This window comes from Stenella coeruleoalba (genome assembly GCF_951394435.1).
Source record: "Stenella coeruleoalba genome assembly, chromosome: 15".
In the NCBI taxonomy this organism is placed as follows: domain Eukaryota; kingdom Metazoa; phylum Chordata; class Mammalia; order Artiodactyla; family Delphinidae; genus Stenella; species Stenella coeruleoalba.
In genome coordinates this window covers 9,237,444-9,257,637 of record NC_137161.1, presented here as the reverse complement: position 1 = coordinate 9,257,637, position 20,194 = coordinate 9,237,444, and positions in this window count along the sequence as shown.

The window sequence follows — 20,194 nt, the reverse complement described above, 5'->3', positions numbered from 1 at the left end:
TAAAATATACTGTGATCATGTATGTGCTAGGCAATTTGCCTTTATTATTTTATTTAATTTTTAAGTTACTATATGATGTATCACAGTCTGTATTAGTTTTCTATTGCTATGTAAAACTTAATGCAAACTTCGTAGCTTAAAATGGCATAAATTTATTATCTCACAGTTCCATGGATCAACAGTCAAGGAACGGTTTAACTGGGCCCTCTGCTCAGGGTCTCACCAAGCTGAGATCAGGTGTTGGTGGAGGCTGTGATTCTCGTCTGAGTCTGCGAGTCCTCCTCTGAGCTCACTGCTTGTGGGCATAGTTCATTTCCTTGTAGCAGTATGACTGACACACCCCTTTTGTTGCTAGTTGCTGACCAGAAACTACTCTCGCCTCCTAGAGGTCACCTGGAGTTCCTTGCCATGTGGTCCCCATGTTCACAGCATGGTGGTTTGCTTTCTTAGCAGGCCAGCAACATCATCTCTCTGAAGCTTCATCCTCTTTTAAAGGCTCTTTTGACTAGGTCGAACCCACCCAGGCTAATCTCCATTTGATTAATTCCAAGTCAACTGATCAGGAACTCATTACAGGAATGATATCCCATGATAGTCCCAGGTTCTATCCATACTCAAGGGGAGGGCATCATACAGAGGCTGTAGCACCAGGGGTGAGACTCTTGGGGGCCATTTCAGAAACATGCCTACCACACTTCATCTCTTTTACAAATATGGAAATTGAGGCTTATATAGACCAAGAAACTTATCTAAGTTTGCAAGTGGAGTAGTCAAGGGTTATATCTATGTCTTTATGACTCCAGATACCATGATTATTTTCCGGGTGAGGTTATACCGCTCATTGTCAGTATACCTGGCGGGGGGGGGGGGTGGTTAGCCGTGCCTTTGGTTTTGTGCAAGGTCCTTTAATCAAGCGTCTGTCAGGTATAAACTGTTCATTAATTCATTCAAGAAGCGTTTATTGAGGATCTTTTATTTGCTAAGCACCAAGTAGGGGAGACTGTGACGTGAGGCAATATGGAAGGATGGTTAAAAGGTACTGGGTCTCTCTGGATCTAGAATGCCACGGTTTGAACTGGACTCTGTTGCATGTTAAGGATATGACCCTCTGCAATTCACTTAACCTCAGTTTACTCAATTTGTAAAATGGGTATGATAATAGTAGAACTTTGTTTAGAGAGTTGTTGAGTTGTATAGCTCGCAATCAACATTTGTAATTATTATGGAACATTTGTGTTCATATGGTCTGTTTTTGATTGCAAACTTTTGGAAGTAAGGGGTGGAGTCTGGAAACTCTTCTGTTGTACTATCAAGCCTTCCATCAAACAGCAAGACGTATCAAAGAATTAATTCTTCTTGAAGAGGATGCTGATAGTACACTTCTGCCATGAGGCAGATTTTTCCCATCTTAACACACACACTTGGGCATTTGGAATAGAGGGAAAAAATGGCACATTTTACTAGTTCTCTCCAAACACAGTGCAGACTGCTAAGCTGTTTCTTCAGAGGGGGAGAATCGAATTGGCTCCAGATTCCTGCTCGGCTGCCAGACCGTGGGAAGTGAGAGAGAATGTCAAAGCTGGCAGTCGACAAACAATGAGATCGTTCCAAAATGAGAAGGATTGGCCTAAGCAATATCCTTCACAAATGCTTTTCTCAGCTTTTAATGAAGAAGGAGAAGGGAAAGAAAATTCTACGAATCCTACCAAGATATTCTGGAGCACTGGGGTCACAATTTGCAAACATTTCAAGTCTAGGAATGTACCAACTTTTAGTGGATAAAAAAATAATACATATGCAAGTAATACAAGAATTAAAGAACTGTCCTTCTAAATCAAAATGAACAATAAGGATGGTACTAGAGTCCTTTGACACCCTCACTTACTTCTCTTCCTTTCCCCTAAAGAAACCACCATTATGAGTTTGAAATATGGCCTTCTAACCATTTTTGTCTCTAAATAAATTGTGCCTATGTTATATTCCCTGAGAAAATACATATAATAGTTTTGTTATTTATACCCAGAACTTATAGAATTGCTTGGACTTCTTTTTACTTTTATATAAAAGTATCTTATGTACATGCTCCGCGACTTGCTTTTTTCCGTCAACAGTCTTTCTGAGGTCTTCCCCTGTCGATACATAACGAGCTTGCTCATTTCCTTTGACCTTCTAAATATCCTACATTTAATTCACCTATTCCCATGTTGATGGAGTAGATTGTTTCCAACTTTTCAGCATCATAAACAGGGCTATAATAACCATCTACTTGGAAAAGCGTAGCAAGGGGCCTGCCTGTCACTCTTCCCTTTGCTCATGTGGTGTCAGGGTATTGTCACTTAAAGGTTTTCCATTTCTGTTTTTTTTTTTTGTTTTTTTTTCTCCCAGATTGACCAGTTGATAGCAGATTCATTCATTCCTTTAAATATTATACAGGAACAATATGTCAGGCCTTGTGCTGGGTATTGGGGATATCACGTCCAGTAAGACAATCCCCCCAGCCCTCAGCAGCTCAAGTCATAAATTGTATGAGAGAGGCAAGCCCAGGGATTCTGATGGCACATAGTAGGCCATCTAACCCAGACAGTGGAGAGGTTAGGGTTAGAGAAAGTTCCCTGGGAGACAGTGGTTACTTTGATTCCACTCTTAGGAATCATCCTTTGACAAGAACAGGTCATTCCTTTGAACCTGAACAGCAAAGACAGTCTGTAGACGGTAATGTGATCTTGTCTGGTGACTTCAACACACTGTAGATATCACTGAGGGTATCTATTGGTTGGATTATGATTTAAGACTGTGCACGGAGAGACAAAAAGAGGAACCACAGAGAGAAGATGGAGTTGTGAGTTATGCTGACCTAGGGTGTGTCTTGGAAATTTAAAAAAAAATCATGATGTGAATGCGTGCATATACGTGTGTGTGTGCATTTCAAGAGGGGATGAATCTGCTGCTCTTAGTTAATCTAGTGACTCTATGAGCTAGGTTTCTAGTATCTGAGGATTCAAATTGTACCTTTATGATTAAAAGTCATTTTCAGTTTTCAGCCCCCAATTTCCTGTCATAACCCTGGGGCCTCACTTTTCGTCTACCATGTTCTGAGACTGTAAGCTGTTTCTCTTCATTGCTTCTAATCCTTAGACTGCGAGCTGTGTGTTTTTCCTGTGAGACTGCCGGTAGGTCGGGCCCATGCAAAGGCGGAAGGATCAAGGCAAGGCCCCGACGTGGAAGTGGGAAAAGCCAAATATCTTCTTTGTAGGACTTCCTTCCACAGTCATTGTTATCCCTGCTCTGACCTCACAGTCTGGCAAATCGACACATCATATGGGCTGAAACCCCCATGTGCTAAAATAAAATTATTTTTTAAATGAGAGAATGTCAAATATGGATCTATGTTTTGAAAATTCCTTCCCTGTTTTGAAAGGGCTTCAGTGTTGTCTCACATTCTTGAACTTTCTTGAAAGAAAAAGCGTGTTTTCGATGAAAAATTAGAGAAAATGCATTCTGTGGTGTTGTTGTTTTGTGAACTCTAGCTAAAATAGAGTGGAAGTAAAATCAAAACAAATGTCTCCAACTAGAGGTTTTTGAACTTTCTTTTCTCTTATGTTCTGAAAAGTTAATTCAAAGTAAACTGTTTGCCTTTAAGAGGGGGTGGTAGATATCTTTGGAAAAGTAATATTTCAAAATGTAAATATGTACATTTTATACATGTAAGTAAAAAAGTCAGGATGAGTGGGAATTTGTTTTTGAAATAGAAGTTGTATTATATATTAAATTGACTCGGGTTCACCAGTTAGAGATCAACTCACCTGGTAGACATTGACTCACCAGTTAGATTTCAACTAGTGGTGCTTGTAGATGGATGAGCGCTAAAATAATAATAGAATAAGTGCCCGTTTAGATAAAAACACATGGAATTTTCAAGAAGAACATCTTCAATGTTCAAGAACATTGAAGATGTTCTTCTTGAACATCTATTACAAGTCAGGGAATTTTTTAAAAATATCCTGTTTTCAAATGTAAAATGAGGACTTTCATTTCCAAAAAGATAGAGTAGATGCATTTTTTCTATTCTTCCCACTAAGCATAACCAAAGACCCTGCACATTATATATATATATATATATATATATATATATATATATATATCAAACATAAAAAGACTGAAAAGTGAAGAGAAGAAAGCAGAGCAGCTAGGGACCTCGGGAGTCAAGAAATGATGTGGTGAGTTCCTTGGTTTTCTTTTCGCTTCATGCATCCCAGACTTGGAGCTGAAGAAGCCAGAAACCCAGAAACACCAGCAGGTGCAGGGAAAAAAGCCCCAACAAAACCCTGCTCTCTCCAGCCAAAGGACCAAGAAAGGGGCAGCCTAGTAAAGTAGAAAGCTTTTAAATAACAACCACCAAAAGAAATGTGGCACAAACACCACCTACACCAGCAAAGGCCAGTGGGAAGCTGAGATGTCCCTTCATGAGGCTGTAATAAGGTGCCTCAAAGCCCACACCTGATTGGGGTCAGAGGTGGCCCCTGGGAGAGTCAGGACTTCAACCACTGCCCACCAGTAGCAGTTCCATCCCTCTCCCCTGGGGGTGTCAGTGAGGCCCAGTCGAGAGCTGGAACTCCCACCCACCCAGCAGCGATGAGGAGCCCTACCTCCCCCTTTCTGGTATCAACAGAGACGGAGCAGGGAACCTGGACTTTCACGTGAGGGCAGGAGGAAAGTAGCTACAGAAGGACATTGCCACGAGGCATCCTTGTGATGTCGGACATGTTCCATATTTGACTGCATCAATATCAGTATGAGGGTGGTGATATTGTGCTGTAGTTTTGCAAGGTGTTACCATTAAGAGAAACTGGACCAAGGGTACATGAGATCCCCCTGTATTATTTCTTGCAACTACATGTGAGTCTATAATTATCTCCAATTAAAAGGTTTAACTTAAAAAATGCAAAATGCAAAATGAAGTTTGCTGTTTTCTGGTCTTCATTCATCATCTCTTTTCACATTCATTTATTTATTCACAAAGGCATTTAGCAAGAACTTACTGGGCGCCAGGCAGTGAGGATCCTAACATGTGTCGTTTCGGTGTTTGCTCCCAAGGATTTATTAATCTCTATAGGAGAAGCCCATATGCAGAGCAATAAAAAAAATCCTACTTAAAGCAAACATGGATTATTTGGAGGCTCCATATTTTATCACCCCAATCAACTGGTAAGGGTCAAATGGCCAAAAAAAAAAAAAAAAAAGTCACAGGACAAAACCATCCATATGGTGGATAATTGCGACATATCTGTATCTTGCATTTTTACTCCTTAAAATTGCCATAAGCGTCATCATCTTTTTTCATCTTGAAATGGTTTAAATGACATATTTTCAAGGTTTTAGACTGTGCTGGCTCATCTTACAAAGTACCACTTCTGCTTCTTCTTGTTCTGACACAAACTACTCAGGTCATCCATCCACGTTGCATCCTGATCATCACTCTTTCCCGTCAATGCCGGGCGGTACAGGGCAGCCCCTGGAGCTCCTGCAGGAGTGCAAACCCTCCCCAGTGTGACTTCAATGGAAGATCAGGATAAGGGAAGGGAATCTCCAAAAGCCACTCCAAGGGAAAATCCACTTTCATCTCATCCTTGTCTTTTCTCCCTGTTTGCGTCAGTGTGTTTCCACAGCTCACAGCAATCCCTCCCTTGGAAACCTAGCATCTCTTCTCTCATGTGGGAACTATTTTTACAGTGGTTTTTGAGTTTGTGTTGTTGCCAGATTTAACGTAATGTAGACCAATGTTTCCCAAATTCAGTTTTGCACGTTGGTGACAGTCTGTGACAAAGTTTTTACAGATCTTCAATGAAATAAAGGAAATAAGAAAAACACAGGATACATTTTACAAGCCAAGTGCATTCAGTGGAAAGGGTGGTCCTTGATAGAGATATTATTTTTCCTACTTTAGGAGGTGTTCAAAATGACTTCTCTTCTATGTAAAGGTGCTTATGTTGATGGTGATTACATTTTGCTTTTTAATGATCCTACTATGAAAAATCAAAACTTCTCCCCTTTCCACCCCTTTCCCCCACCTCTGTTGATGGCTTACCCCTCCTTTCTCTGGAACTTATCTGTGGTTGAAAACCATTAGCAAAAATATTGGAGACTATCGATACACATTTTTTTATAGGCAAGAAAACATGATAGTAGAGCTTTCTGAAGCTCCATGGAAAACTAGGAAGTGCTCATGTACTGTGCCCCCGCCCTCCGCCGGAAAGTCATAGAGCACATTTGCACTTATAGACTCTGAAAAGTACTGATGCAAAGACACTTTTAACCTTGTGTACTGTTGAAGTTTCTTAATTAATTGAACCATAGTATCCTTATATTTCCTGTACACAATATGTATTTGGTCCACAGGGTGTATTGGGGGAAGTGCTGCCTTAAATGAAATATGATATATTTGGGTGGAGAAAATAATCGGAGGAAGAAATTTGGATAAGCTTAGTCAAATAAACTTTTATGGAAGCAATGAGTTTGGAACCAGCTTATTTGAAAGTGAAAAGGGACTTGGTTTGGCTGCAGGAAGTGGCCAAATACAAAGATAAAATTAATCTGTACAAGCCGCTGCAAACAGACATGCCAAATGGCTCCGGGCAGCCAACCTGAACGTGTGAAATAAGCAAGGATTAGTATTGGGGAGTGGTAGGGAGTGTGGTAAACTGGGAAGCACACTCTCTGCTGCTCACATCCAGTGAATCGTCAACCTTTAAGAAGGTGGGAGCAGATCTTCTGGATTGTGAAGAGAAGCCAGATCCAGTTTTTTTCATGCAAATCTCTTTTTAAATGTTGACAATTCGAAGCTAAAAGCAAACTGTGAGCCATATACATATATTATTATTACATATATGTATGTACGTATATGCATATGTACATATACTATATATATTTATGGGTTGCTAGTTTAAAACCTATGATCCATTCTTTCTTAGGGAAATTGTTGCTGAAATTATCTGACATATAATGAAATGTACTATATCAAAAATTACCCTGGTGTTGGGGGTATAAAGCATCCTAAGCAACAGTGAATTTTTAGGGTCAATATCCATTTAGGCTAAGATGGCACTGTTTTGAATTTCCTTTCCCAGGGAGGTCATGTTAATGACCCTTTTGTTGAAAAAACGGAATCCACCTAGCTGCCTGCCACACGCTCTATTTCCCCGTCTCTCTCTCTTGTTCTGGGCTCACCTCCTGGGTCCTCCCTGAAAAAAAAAAAATGTCATCCACGTGTGCATCTGCTCCTGGTGTTGCAGCTTGGGGAGCATTAGCTATGGGCAGGCAGGAAGATTTAGTTGAGGTTTTGTCAGCAGCAGAGAGAGAATTCTGAGATTCCTTATCATGCCTGGCCTATGAGTTGTGCAGGGGTCACAGCACACAGATTGCATTTGTGCCTGAGCGTTTTTAAAACAACTGCTACACCACCACCCCAACCCCAAAGAGGGCGTACGACTCTCAGCCTTGGATCAAATTGAACAAGTTTTAAGAAGTTATGCCCCTCTAGGTGGTCACAAAGCACCGAGCCGATCTCCCTGTGCTATGTGGCTGCTTCCCACTCGCTGTCTGTATGACATTTAGTTGTGTATGACCACCTAGAGGGGTGGGATAGGGAGGGGGGGAGGGAGACACAAGAGGGAGGGGATATGGGGATACGTGTATACGTATAGCTGATTCACTTTGTTATACAGCAGCAACTAACACACCATTGTAAAGCAATTATACTCCAATAAAGATGTTAAAAAGTTATGCTCCTAGTCGTGAAAATTAATCTCCATAATGTTATTAGGAATTATCAACATTGTCATTTTTAACTGGCATCCACCCCCCACCTAGGTGGATGTGAAAATACACAAGGGTGGTTTGAATTGAAAGGGTGGTTATTGCATATTACAGCTCTCCAAATATTCATTTTTGAGAGTATTTGCTTCCAACATCTAGAAGTTCCCACAGAAAGAGGAGGATGTTTTCAGTGTATGCCAGTACTTCTCAGCTGAGGGGGATTTGGTCACTCCTCCATCCACCCAACCCTCCTGGGTCCATTTGTCAAAGGCTGGAGACAGTTTTGATGATCATATCGGGAGGAGGGATGCTACTGGCATCTAGTGGGTAGAGACCAGAGATGCTGCTAAACATCCTGCAGTGTACAGGACTGCCCCGCAGCAAAGACTTCTCCGGCCCAAACGTTGATAGTGCAAAGGGCGACAAACCCTGGCACATGCCAAGTTGAAGGGTTGCTGCTTTGGATTAATACCATACATAGGGTGAGTTGCCTTCGAAGCCGGCAGAGAGGTGTTTTCCTTGTCCTGCCATCCTTGCCAGATTGGCTGGCGCCCTACAGAACCACTGTCTCGTTTCAGCCTGGAACCCATCTTGATCTAAGTCCTTTTTGCAGGAGATTCGTATGGTGAGATAAATGTGCAGCTGTTGCCTGGGCCACCATGTCGCACTGCTGCTTCTCTAAACATGTGGGAACCAAAGGTGTTCTCTTGAAGGAAGGCTGTGTGCTCTGAAACTACCACTTCGAAGATTTCATTGTAAATAAAGTCCTAAAAAATTGGCAGAGGTGCAAGATAGCCTGCATTTCTTCTCTTTCTAGCTATTTACTGGGATCTACTAGGTCAGACAGAACTAGGAGGGAAGGAACAGCAGGGCACAGGCAGACAAATGTGGCCCTTGCCCTCATGGGTCTTACGGTCTACACCAGGAGTTGGCAAACTTTTTCTGGAAAGGACCAGATAGTAAATATTTTAGACTTAAGGGCCATATGACCTCTGTCACAACTACTCAGCTCTACCTTTGTAGCAAGAATGTAGCTGTGGACAGCCCATAAACAAATGGGCGTGTCTTCATCCTTATCAACCTTCATTTAAAAAAACAGGCCACTGGCTAGATTTGTCCCAGAAGCTGTTGTTTCCTGATCTTTGGTCTACATGAGTGAGATAGATGTTATTCAGATAAGTACTTGATTAATTGTATTTTTTCCGACCTTTCTGGTATTCTATTCTCCTGTCTGTTTGCATGATAATTCCTTTGCTATACTTAGATCTCAGTGTGAATGTCACCTTCTCAGAAAACTCGTCCCTAACCACTTATGAGAAGTGTCCCTCTCTTAGTTTTCTGTCACATCATTCTGCACTATGAACTTCATGGTGCATGTAAGCCAAATTATCTTGTTTATATATTTGTTAAATTTTTTTTCCCCTTGCAGAAAAACAGCAACATGGTCTGTTTTGACACTTATATCCCGACCATAGGGAATAGTGCGTGGCACAGAGCAGGTGCCCCCCCCCCACACAGCCTATAAAGGAAGCTTACAAGAGCATACCTAACAGTAAGATTTGACCGAGTTTGGGGGCTGGGGGAATCAAGTTGTACACGTGGTCACTACAGACTGTCATTTGAAGTAACTACTAACGTCATTAGCTAATGGATGAATATTATGTTCCAGGCAATATTCTAACCGTTTACGTGACAATTTAATGAAAAATTAATATTATTTCCCATTTTATAGGTGAGAAAAGGACTGAAAGATCAGTGACTGGCTTGAGGGTACTAATGAGTTTGGACTGAAACCCAGGAAGTACAATTCCTGCTCTTTTTTTTTTTTTTTTTTTTTTTTGCGGTACGCGGGCCTCTCACTGCTGTGGCCTCTCCCGTTGCGGAGCACAGGCTCCGGACGCGCAGGCCCAGCGGCCATGGCTCACAGGCCCAGCCGCTCCGCGGCATGTGGGATCTTCCCAGACCGGGGCACGAACCCGCATCCCCTGCATCGGCAGGCGGACTCTCAACCACTGTGCCACCAGGGAAGCCCCAATTCCTGCTCTTAAACACTGTCATATGCTGCTTTCACAATATGCTTCACCAACAATATAAAAATTAAAAAAAAACAAACCCCAAACTTGACTGTACTAAAAAAGTTTATTTGTTTGATCACATTGTTCTAGTGTGGTAGAAAGAGGAACCTAGTAAAATTTCAAAATGTGAATGTCCCCCTTCGGATTGATTTTGGGCAACTTGAATCCTGAATCTCCCAATGCCTAGGGTGAATTTGGGTCCGGTGGTCTTCAGGCTGTGGGGAGGGGATGTCACATCCTTCTGTATGGGGCTGGTTTTTGCAGCAGGCACAGCAGCTCAACACACAGCTGCCCTGCTGTCCTGCCTTTCTTTGGGTGAGGAATTAATCCAGTGAGGATGCAGCTTTATGGGGCAGGGCAACACATGCGCCAAATATTTTTTGCCAAAAAAAATATGTGTCGTGTTTACTGTCAACTACCTGTACATGAAACAAGACGTCGTCCCTGACCTAAAGAGCTACCAAACCAGGAAAGGGGTGAAAGCAGGCTGCCTTGAGGTACAGCCAGGGGAACAGAAAGGAGGGGGAGATTCAGGGGATCAGGGATCAGCGCATCTGTGTAACAAAATGTGGTAGATTGGGGCCAGAGTATGACGTTATGAGGGGCACGTGGCATTAGGAGAAGGTGATCCTGCAGGACCTGAGTGCCCTCCTGAGATGCCATCTGGACGAGCCCTAGTGGGACCACATCTTGTCTTAATACTCACGATCTAATCAACACCGAAGGCTCACTCAGCATTGGGCACCGTCCTAGGTGTTTTACAGTATTATCTCACTGTTCTCACAGCAGACCTACTATTATTATCCCCATTTTCTGGATGAGGAAACTGAGATTTGTAGGGGTTAAATAATTTTTCCAAAATCACACGGGAGAGCCGTGAATGGAACTCAGGTAGATTGGCTTCAGGTTGCACGCTCGAACCTGACCCCATCCCCATTCTGTAGAAAACGAGGCTTAGAGAAGGGCAGCAACTTCTCTGAAATGTGAACCTGGATTTGAGCCCAGATCTTTATGATAGAGAAGCCCATGGTCTTTTCATCACCCTAAGAAAGTAGCTGATCTGGTTTTGTTGGCTTGAGAAGGGGAGGGGAGGAGATAGATCTTGTTGGATAGATCCAACAAGACTCAAAGACTGCCTGGATCTGGGCAGAGAGGCACAGGAAAGGGAAGGTTTCACTGGTGAGTGCCTAGTATCTTGGACATGACATTTTGCAGCGATAAAGGAGACAAATGGAATAGTTTGGAGAATTAAGGCAATTTTATTAGTAGTATTTTTGATCATAAATAACCTCACGTAGGCATTTTCTTCCCCCAGAACTAGCTACTAACTTCTGGGAGGCCATCCTTCTCCTGGTCAGAGGTCATATACAGTATTTCAAGTCTGAGGGCATACTATTTGATCAAAAATCCTGACCTCTAGTCTTGAAGACAAATGCTCTGAATTTTAAAAGCCTACTTCTGGAAATATGTAAAGCCAACCATTTCATTAAATAAGTCCCAAATATCCAAACAGTATGACTGGGATAATACGGAATTATTTATAAAGGTGGCTTGTTCTGAGCAGCGTATTGTGCTAAGGAGATGGAAATCCTACCTTTTCTCCTCATTCACTTACTGTGATTAGAACCCGTAGATTTCAGATGTATCCGAGAGGGATAACAGGTAAAGTGGATTTGGGGCCCCAGCTCCCCTGTGGGCTGCACTGATTATGTGATGGGCCTCTTGGTTGCTCTTATGCGAGATGCAGCTTTTGGCTAGGCTGTAGCACATTTTCGCCTCACGACCGCTGACTTCTTGGATTTAGAACTGGCTCGGTTCATCTTGTATAACTGAACCTCTTTTATTTGGGCTGCTTAATTCGTATCATTTTTGGATGTAATCTTTTATCTAATGATAAAAAATAATGCTTAAGCGGTTCAGGCTAGAATCCATTTTATTTTCCAAACCAAGAACTCTTTTTAATGTTACCTTAAAACTGGAAGGTTGGATTAATCATGCTTTGAACTGAACTTGGGATTAAAAGATTCATATACATTTACTGGCTTTCCAAGCCTTAGAAGGCCTGACCCCCACTTACCTCTCTGGTTTTATCCCACACTTCCTCTCTTGTTGTTTCCAGATTCCAGCCACATGGCCTTCTTCCATTTCTTTGAGTCAGCAAAACTCCTTCCTGCATATTCTGTTTTGTGGGGGCTGAGAAATACTCTTTGCGCTGCCTCATCCTGATCTGTCTCAAATAACCCTTTCAGTGACGGCCTAATGTTACCTCCTCCAGGAAGCCCTCCCTGACATCTTTCTTCTCCTCAAAGTTGGATCATTTTCTCCTGTTTCATATTATCACTGCACTAATTTCTTCTCCTCTATAGAACTTACATCAATTAAAATTAAATACGTATTTGTGTTATTATTTATAAGTGTTTATTTTTCCAAGAGGCTACAAATTCCCTATAGACATGTTATTCATGGTATCTCAGTGCCTATAACAGTGCTTGACACATAGTGGTTGTTTTTTTTTTTTTAACATCTTTATTGTAGTATAGTTGCTTTACAGTGGTGTGTCAGTTTCTTCTGTATCACAGAGTGACTCAGCTATACCTATACATATATCCCCATATCCCCTCCCTCTTGCGTCCCCCTCCCACCCTCCCTATCCCACCCCTCTAGGTGGTCACAAAGCACTGAGCTGATCTCCCTGTGCTATGCAGCTGCTTCCCACTAGCTATCTATTTTACATTTGGTAGTGTATATAAAGTGGTTGTTTAATAAATAAGAATAAATAAGTGAACAGTGAATGAATAATTGGTTAATCAGTTGCCTAATTCTGTTAATTATGATTGGGAGATGTTGCTGAAAGGCAGTTCAAGGTCTTCAGAACTCAGACTCTGAATTTTGATACTTAATTCTGAGGTTTACATAAAATTTCTACATTATTTTATGCAAGCATATTTATTATTATTTTCGAACTTAAAAAAAGAGTTTAATCGAATCTTCTGAAACCTATTGAGATGCTCCTCAGTTGCATACAATCTATTCATTAAAAGCATAATATGCCATTGAAAAATCAGAAAATATTAATTACGGCAGCATTACCCAAAGTGCTTTGTGGAGCATTAGTTTTGGTGGATGTTAAAGGAAAAAGAGTCATATGATCAAGTGCAATTGGGAAATTTTTTTTTTTAAAGTTAGATTTTGTTTGTTTTAGCAAAGGACTTCTAGAGCCTTAAATACACTAATTTGCATTATGAAAACCAAAGAGAGGGATTTAAAATGAAGTGTTTTCTAAATATGTTTGACCACAGAGAATTGCCTGGTCATAGACCATCTTTTGTAAATGCTGATATGTGTAAAGAAAGGCAGGTTATGTATCATGTTTATGGCTGCTTTGGGAGAAAGAACTGTATTGGTTTTTTATAAAGAAATTCTTCCTCTCTCACAAACCAAGTTTTAGGAACTGTGCTTCCTTCCTTGCATTGGCAAGCAACTTCCAGTTAAATGCCAGCTCTGTTTTATGGATTGAGCATCAGTAATAACTATCACTGGAATGAAGGCCTGCAGTTCCCATTGTCATATTCCACACTGAGCTCTCATTGAAAGTAGGGATGGGCAGTGAGCTTAGGGATATTTAAGAAGTGAAATCAGTGTTTTAAATGACACTGTTGATGGGGGAGTAGAAGCAAGGAGGAGCAATATTCAGATCTGGGAAAATAATCAGACTTTGAAATATAGCCTCAAAACTGGACAATTGGGCTTCCCTGGTGGCGCAGTGGTTGAGAGTCCGCCTGCCGATGCAGGGGACACGGGTTCATGCCCCGGTCCGGAAGGATCCTACATGGCGCGGAGCGGCTAGGCCCGTGAGCCATGGCCGCTGAGCCTGCGCGTCCGGAGCCTGTGCTCCGCAACGGGAGAGGCCGCAGCAGTGAGAGGCCTGCGTACCGCAAAAAAAAAAAAAAACTGGACAATTGAGGAAAACTTGCAGGGGTTATCTCCTGCCGCTCCGCGGCACGTGGGATCTTCCTGGATGGGGGCACGAACCCGTGTCCCCTGCATTGGCAGGCGGACTCTCAACCACTGCGCCACCAGGGAAGCCCAGGGGGTTATCTTCTAAAGGAGAAGAATAATTCAGAAGTTCAAACAGAGAGCTTATGTTAGCATGGGTGCTGGTAAAACGCAAATAACTTCAAAATAGCTCATGTCTAAAACCCAGAAGAACATGGGTCTGTGCCAATATGCACTTGTTAATCTGCTGAGAATAACATTTCTCTTGTATTTAATGACTGGAGGGTGTGACTCATGAATTTGATGGTTAACAGGGTAGTCTTACAGCCTCAGGTATTTTTACCCATCTAAGCAGAAAGGGGAAATATTTAGGGTATAAAAAGGACATGAATTTATAATAAAAATAGCATGAGGGTTTGGTGGATGGGGTATCTCTGTGGAATATAGAGTTAAACAGATTACCATATGTTCCCTTCAGGAGCATTTGAAAAATGAAGACCAAATGTGTTTTATAGAATGATGTTCTTCCTAATGCAGATAGCCACTGATTCGAAGCTGCAGCTAAAATAAATGTGATACCTTTTGAGTGCTATTCACAGACACTAGTGACCTATCAATTTCCCTATCTCGGGAAAAGCAACCTGGAGGATGACAGCTCACTCCCAGAAGAGTGGTTGATATACGTTAAGTGGCTGTGTCTCTGCTTCTGATTATTAATTGTGGCTAATATAAAGCAAACAGATGTCCCCAGACTATGCAGATGCTTCTTGGAACAGGGAGGTCTTCAGGCATCGTGGAAAGAGGCCCTGTTGCAGTTAGAAGTTCTAGATCTGGGTTTCTGGCTGCACCGATATACCTTGAGGCCAAGCATGCTGAACCCTCAGAGACTCGCACATTTCAGGCCCTGGGAGGGGGTCCTTCCAGTGTGTTGCCATGGTGATATGTATCTATTAACATCTGTGAAAGTAAAGTGTTTTAAACACAGTTGGTTAAGATGCGGTCTTTTCCCACTCTTACTTCCCTTTGAATTAGGTGGCATTAGAATGGCCATTGTCATTTTAAGGTCTGGTTATAGGAAATATGAGATGATCGATTTATTGAGTGCTTAATGTAGTATCTTTATGTCCTCCTCTGTCACTTTTATTTATGGTTAAGGTACAGCCGGTGTCCTGGTGTAGGAGTGACTTCTGGGAACACTCCTATAACCACTGTGCCAATAAACGCAGTGCTATGGTGGGGAGGTGCAAAGTCAGTGGCAGTGCTCCAATGTGAATATATCCTGAAGTGTCTGCACCACCAGTGGGCAGTAGAAGAGAAACATGGTTTAGCATATAAGGAGTCAGAAGCTAGTCTGTGGAACATGCTTCTGAATACCAGCTATGTACACTAGTGGAGGATTTGACTCTTAGCAACACTTCGTCCAATTGGAAGTTCTGTTCTTTCAGGAGTATACTCATTAATACAGCATACATAATTATAGATGCACCGTATATTATTTTTAATGGCAATTTTAAAAATTCTCATAATTTCACTGTTTAAATTTCTTGCTGACTTGGCACAAAATTCTAGCATAGATGAGAAAACATAAAACTCAGAATACACCATTAAGTAAGAGCATCAGTAACAAACCGGTAACTGGGAGTCCTTAATTCAAAGAATTTAAGATTAGTCACTACACAAAAAACTTGAAATTTCTCTAAAATTCTATAGTTCACCTAGGGAAGAAACTTTGCCAAATTTGACAATTATCCTAAAAATTTATAGGATATTACCAATAATGAGTTGTAAAGCTTGCATAAATATTTGTAAACTACCAATAATAGAAAAGATTTTGATCAGCCATGCTAAGGGAAAAACTAAGTAATTTTTCTATTTTCTCCATAGAAAAATGTTTTATAAAAGTCTTTGTCTTGATGAGATAATCAAAGAGCATGAAGCAAAAAAAAAAAAGAAAATGTAAGAAAAGTATTTTAGAGATGTCAGGCAGTGAATAAAATATTATTTGCCCAGATTTTGTGATTTTGTGGTTTGTTAGCTTTTTAAAATTTATAATTTGTCCTGATTTTTTATTCCAAATAGATATTCACTTTTTTTTTTTTTTTTTTTTTTTTTTTTTGCGGTACGCGGGCCTCTCACTGTTGTGGCCTCTCCCGTTGCGGAGCACAGGCTCCGGACGCACAGACTCAGCGGCCATGGCTCACGGGCCCAGCCGCTCTGCGGCATGTGGGATCCTCCCGGACCGGGGCACGAACCCGCGTCCCCTGCATCGGCAGGCGGACTCTCAACCACTGCGCCACCAGGGAAGCCCGATATTCACTTTTTAATCTAATTTTGTATCAGTAATCCAAGTTGAATAAGTTTTATAATTAACAAACCTGACTGTATCCCTGCAGCTATGTGGCATTAAAATACTTTATTCATGTCAACCTCAGTTCCCTGACCTGTAAAATGGGGAGATAGTAATGCCAGCAGAGTGGTTGTGAAGAGAACATTGAGAGGATAAAGCATTGGAAAGGGCTTGCATGACAAAATTTGTGAACCCAGAATTTGTACAGAGCCTACAAAGGCTGGAAAGAGACCTAAGGTGCCAGGTATCTTAGAAACTCCTTGGTAGTTGTCTTCAAGTTCTTCCTTCCTTCCTCATCCTTGCCCCACCTTGCACCTTCCTAAGAAGTAGAAGGCGGGCATGAGGTTGAAGTCACTTCTGTGGTTTCTTCTGCAATGCATAGTCATGGAAGATTGGCGTTTCCATAGCAGCATTAAAAGCAGTCCTAGTACCCAGCTGCTGGTTTTGTGGGTATCAAGAGGCAGCGTGTGGAGCATCTATGTTATTACCAGTGCAAATATGGCAGGCATGGCTCTGGAGCCAGCTGTTACGGATTCATCCTGAATCAGGAAGTGGTCCTGAAGCCAATAGTTCCAGGGGCAGCTTCCTGATTCTTCATATTTCTGATGTTTGCAGAGGTTGCAGCTCCCTGGCAAGTCAGTTCTGCCATGTGGCTTCTGAAGTCACACCTAGAAGGTGACACTGCAATCCTTCCAGCAATCGTTCAGTGCCTCAGTGTACAAATATTCTCTGCGACCACATCTGGACTGATGCAGGATGATAGGCAGATGGTCTAATGCAGTGCCCAGCCTTCCCTTACCATAGTGCAGAGTGGGTAAGGGAGAATCAGAGTTCAGACATGGCCTGGAAGTTGCAAGGATCACTGTTGGGGCTTTGTGTGTTGTGGTGAGAAGAGACACCTTTAACTCTCATGACCAAGATTAAATGAGGACATATAATTGCATATCCATACAGTAAGTAACCGTGGCCAGTGACCTGAAACTCCATCTCTGGAATTTAAGATTCAACCTCAAAGAAAGGGAGGAAGCGAGACCCTGAATCAATTAAGTTCCTACCACCTGGCGGAACAGGGCTTGAAAATGAAATTAAATTTAGGATTAGGAAAATAAATGTATTCTTTGTACTCCTGAGTATATGGATTGAGCTCAACCCACTGCAGGATAAAAGCCGCCGCGTGCTGAGGGTTAACATGTGCCAGTTACGGTGCTTCGCTAGCTCGCAATACATTCATCCCACTTACTCCTCACAGCAACCCAAGGAGGAGGGCTGTTATTGCCTCCACTTGACTCCTGAAGGAAAGGAAGATGTAGAGCAGGAAGGTTATCCGGTGGCCCCCAGCTACCAAGGAGCCAAGTCCGAACTCAGATTTAGGATTCACACAAAGGACATTGGGTACAGCATTTCAGGCAGAGAAAGAAGTATGAGAAAACAATTTGGAAAGAGAAGGAGAGTTGGTTGGTCATGGAGCAGTCATGACCCCATTGCCTGGGAAAGCATGTGAAACTCTTAATGAGAGAATCATAGAGTGAGAAGAGACTGTAAAATGGGATGGTTTTCACTCCTATTATGAAGATTCTACAAGTTTATATAGATCAAGCACTTAAAACAGTGCCTGGTACATAGTAGAAGCTCATGAAATCTTAGGGCATTTTCCACCCACTCATTTTCAAACCATATGTTCTCAAGGCTCACTCATTTATAATACCAATTTCATCATTATTGTCATATCCAAGTAACTTTTGGTAATAGTAATATTATATTCACTTAATATTTTTATTTAACTCGAATTGTCCGAAGTAATAGTATCAATGATATAAAGAATGTGCAAATTAATTTTTTTCTAACATCTATTTAGTCATTCCTTAGCAACTAAAATTAAAAAGTTGTGTATTCCTCAAAATTATCTGTGTCTCACCAATGGGATGGTCACTACACCTTAGGAAACACTTGGGTGAATAATTGTTTTCATGTTCACTTTCACTTATTTTATTATTAACTCCCTAATTTACCAACTCCCCTAGTTACCTGTTCAATTACTCACTGAGTCATTCCCTAATGAAATCGTTTTTCGACGGTCATTTACTGAGCACCTCGTGTGCTCAGGCCCTGTGCTGGATGCTGAAGGGATACAGATACCATGTGAGTTCTTGCCCTGGGGAGTTCATAGTCTAAGAGGGAGGGAGCGCACCGTGCAAACAAGCAATTACAGCACAATATTACAACCACCTGAGACAGGTGTGCTGCAGAAGTTCTGGAAGCCTAGGGGGAGTCAGTGCTCCTGATGCAGTCACTCCTGGCTGTTGCCAAGAGTGTGAATGTCAGCAAGGAAAGCCTTCCCTGTTGAATTAAGACAATGGAGAAGGTGCAGGTGGAGAGGATCCTGGCCGAAAATGAAAATGCTTCATTCAGTCTTTCCTTCATTCCTTCCTTCTGTCAACACACAGTTACTGAGCACCAGCTATGTGCCTGACGCTGAAATCATAGTCTCTGCCATCATGGAGTTTAAAATCTCTCATGGCGGGCTTCCCTGGTGGCGCAGTGGTTGGGGGTCTGCCTGCCGATGCAGGGGACGCGGGTTTGTGCCCCGGTCCGGGAGGGCCCCACGTACCGTGGGGCGGCGGGGCCCGTGGGCCGTGGCCGCTGGGCCTGCGCATCCGGGGCCTGTGCTCCGCGGCGGGAGGGGCCACAGCGGTGAGAGGCCCGCGTACCGCAAAAAAAAAAAAAAAAATCTCTCATGGGGGCCAGATGTTATGACACAAACAATCACACAAAGAACAGTTTACTGTGATAGTGACAATTGCCAGGGAGAACATGGATAGACTTTGAGAGCATCTAGAAAACTCAAAGTAGACTAAGGAGTTAGGGGTGTCAATTCTGAGAATTTGAAATTTAAAAGTGAAGGAAGATCCAAAGAATGAGAAAGAATTAGCCAACGTACGGGACTGGGGACAGTAGTGTTAGAAAAGCAGTGTTACGGGCAGAAACATCTTAGTCATATGGAAGGGCTTGAGATGGGATGAGCTTGATGGCTTTGAGGAACGCAGAGACCTCCTGTTTGCTGGATGTTAGTAAAAGATCTCGAAAGGGGGATACAGGAGATGAAGCTGGTGGGGGAGGGTGGCACAAAGGATGTTCAAGATCACCTGGGATGTTGTAGGCAATGTATTGTCCATTTTATCCTAAGTGAAGTGACGATTTTAGGCAGGGAAGCCCCCCAACTAGATTTACATTGGGAAACTCACTCTGACTGCAGTGTGGAGAATGAATTGGCAAGGGTGTGAACTTGAGCTAAGTGCTCACATCAAGGGTAGGAAACATAAAAAAGAAGGGTGATGAAAGTGATGAAGCAGTGGAGAAAACATTCTGAATAATTCTATAAATGAATTAATTGCCAAGGTGATTCCCCCAGAGACCAAGGAAGGTGAGGGTTCTGTGGAAACCAATGTCACAGTAATATTTAGAGTTCCCTTTGAATTTCATGCTGTCGGAAGAGCATGGGCTTTGGACCAAAGCAGACTGAGATTCGTATCCTGCCTTTATTTCTTGGACAGTTTGACCTTCACCTCTCAGTCTTCCATTTCTTCATTTATAAAATGGAGATAACAACAGCACTGCCTTCATAGTGCCATTGTAAGGCGTGAGCAAAAAATACATGGAATTCCTGGCGCATAGTAGTTGCTCAGTAAAGTATAGTATAGAAGTAGGTTTGTGTTGTGTTCTTTTTTCCATAGATGCTGCAGGAACCAGGCTTTTGACAGTGTACTATAGAAGAACAGCCATGCTGTAAAAATATTCTTTCTGATATTCTGCACATTATAGTAAGTGGCATTATTCATGGATGTGTCAAAGCCATAAAATAGATTTTGAGGCGATCACAGCTGTGAATGATTAATATTTTCATCCCAAGATGCCACGGAGGTAGCAAGGCTATGTTAATTATTACATGCCTGAGCCTCACACTGTG